We start from the raw sequence: 2,902 nt of genomic DNA, 5'->3' as shown, positions 1-2,902 counted from the left end.
TCAGTTGTTATGTCTCCCCTTTTATTTTTGATTTTGTTAATTGAATGCTCTCTCTCTGCCTTTTGGTTAGTTTGAATAAGGGCTTGTCTGTCTTGTTGATTTTTCTCAAAGAACCAACTCTTTGTTTCATTGATTTTTTTGTATTGATCTCTTTGTTTCTATTTTATTGATTTCAGCTCTCAATTTGATTATTTCCTGGCATCTATTCCTCCTGGGTGACTTTGCTTCTCCTTGTTCTAGAGCTTTCAGGAATGCTGTTAAGTCACTAGTGTGAGATTTCTCCAACCTCTTTATGTGGGCATTTAGTGCTATGAATATTCCTCTTAACACTGCTTTCATAGTGTCCCATAAGTTTGGATATGTTTTCATTGTTCTCTAGGAAGTCTTTAATTTCTTACTTTCTTTCTTTCTTGACCCATTGGTGATTCTGTTGGGCATTATTCAGTTTCCATGAGATTGTAGACTTTTGGTAATTTTTGTTCTTATTGAAATCTAACTTTAAACCATGGTGGTCTGATAGAATACAGGAGGTTATTCCATTTTTTTTGTATTTGTTGAGATTTGCTGTGTGACCGAGTATATGGTTGATTTTAGAGAAGGTTTGTTCCATGGGGTGCTGAGAAGAAGGTATATTCTTTTTTGTGAGGGTGGAATGTTTTGTAGATATTGATTAAGTCTATTTGAGTCATAACATCAGTTAAGTCCTTTATTTCTCTGTTAAGTTTCAATCTGGAAGATCTGTCCAGTGGTGAGAGTGGGATGTTGAAGTCTCCCACTATTAAATTTTGGGGTTTTAAGTGTGATTTAAACTTTAGTAATGTTTCGTTTACATATGTGGGTACCCTTGTATTTGGGGCATAAATGTTCAGAATTGAAATTTCATCTTGGTGGATCTTTCTTGCAATGAGTATGTAATGTTCTTCTCGATCTCTTTTGATTGATTTTAGTTTGAAGTCTATTTTGTTGGATGTTAGGATAGCTACACCAGCTAGTTTCTTAAAACCATTTGGTTGGAAAGACTTTTCCCAGCCTTTTACTCTGAGGTAGTGTCTATCTTTGAAGTTGAGCAGTGTTTCTTGTATGCAGCAGAAAGATGGGTCCTGCTTTCGTATCCATTCTGTTAGCCTGTGTCTTTTTATAGGTGATTTAAGTCCATTGATATTAAGGGATATTAATGAGCTGTGATTGTTAATTCCTGTTATCTTTTGGTGGTAGTGTGTGTGTATATTTCTCTTTCTTGGGGTTTACTGTTGTAGGTTTATCTATTGCCTGTGTTTTCATGGGTGTATCTGACTTCCTTTGGTTGGAATTTTCCTTCTGGTGCTTTCCGTAGGGCTGGATTTGTGGATATGTATTGTTTAAATCTGGTTTTGTCTTGGAATGTCTAGTTTACTCCATCTATGGTGATTGAAAATTTTGCTGGGTGTTTTAGTCTAGGCTGGCATCCATGGTCTCTTAGTGTCTGCATTACATTTGTCCAGGTCCTTCTGGCTTTCAAAGTCTCCATTGAGGAGTTAGGTCCTATTTCTTCTATGATCTTGTTGAATATATTTTCTGTGCCTTTGAGTTGGTGTTCTTCTCCTTTCTCTATCCCTATTATTCTTGGGTTTGGTCTTTTCATGGTGTCCCAGATTTCCTGGTCATTTTGTGTTATGACTTTTTTGTCTTTGGTATTTTCTTTGACTGATGAAACTATTTCCTCTAATGTATCCTCTACACCAGAGATTCTCTTTTCCATCTCTTGAATTATGTTGGTTATGCTTGCATCTGTGTTTCCTGTTCATTTGCTCAGATTTTCTATTTCCAGCATTCCCTCTGTTTTTGTCTTCTTCATTGTTTCTATATCACTTTTCAGGGTTTGAACTGTTTCTCTCACATGTTTAATTGCTTTTTCATGGTTTTCTTAGCTTTCTTTAAGTGATTTATTCCAATTTTTTATTTGTCTTTTCCTCAATTTCTTTACTGATTTCTTCCAATTTTTTGTTTGTCTTTTTCTCAATTTTTGTATTGATTTCTTCCAGCTTTTTGTTTGTCTTTTCCTCAGTTTCTTTACTGATTTCTTCCAGTTTTTTGTTTGTCTTTTCCTCAATTTCTTTAAAGGAATTTTTCATTTTTTTTTCTTTAAAGGCCTCTAGCATCTTCATGAAGCTAATTTTAAGGTTGCTTTCTTCTGCTTCTTCTACATTGTGATGTTCAGGTCATGCTGTTGGAGGAGGGCTAGGTTCTGGTGATGCCATATTGCTCTTTATGTTGTGGTTCTGGTTAGCTGAGGCTAAAGAATCAGCTGTGATGAACAAGATACTAGAACTACTAAAGCAAAATTTTTCTTTGAGGGGATACTTGATGCTGGTCAGCTGGATCTAAGAAATTAGCAGTAATTCAGAAAAAAACAGCATCACTGAGGTGAAATCTTCTAGGAAGTGTCTCCTGAGAGCACACAGAAGCTGTGTTTCAGAGGTAGCCAAGGTTGTACCTCTTGCTGGCAGCCAGGCTTGGTAATGTGTAAGCATCACCAAGGTGGTACTGGTTTTGAAGGAAAGCAGCTGAGGCTTGGCACTCTCAGGGAAGAGAAAAGGCCATTGGTGAAGGTGCAGCCTCAGAGGCAATTGAAGGTCCAGGATTGAAGGAGTCATGCAAAGAAGTTGAGGCTTGGCACCATGAGGAGAGCATAGGAGAGGCTATTGGTGAAAGTGCAGCCCAGTTGCAGCAGAAGACCCAAGCATTTTTTCAGATGCCAGTACCATGGAGTGAGCACCAAAAACAGTAGTAGCAGTGGAGTGGAGCCAGCCAGAACCTAGAAGATGAGCTGCGTGTGCTGCAAAGGGTAGAGCTAGAGAAGTAACCCAAGGCCTTTGGAAGAGTCCAGAAGAACATGAGTAGATCTCAGATATTGGAAGGTTGG

Source organism: Peromyscus leucopus, chromosome 5, assembly GCF_004664715.2.
Source record: "Peromyscus leucopus breed LL Stock chromosome 5, UCI_PerLeu_2.1, whole genome shotgun sequence".
Taxonomy (NCBI): Eukaryota; Metazoa; Chordata; class Mammalia; order Rodentia; family Cricetidae; genus Peromyscus; species Peromyscus leucopus.
Note: the sequence above shows the minus strand (reverse complement) of the source record.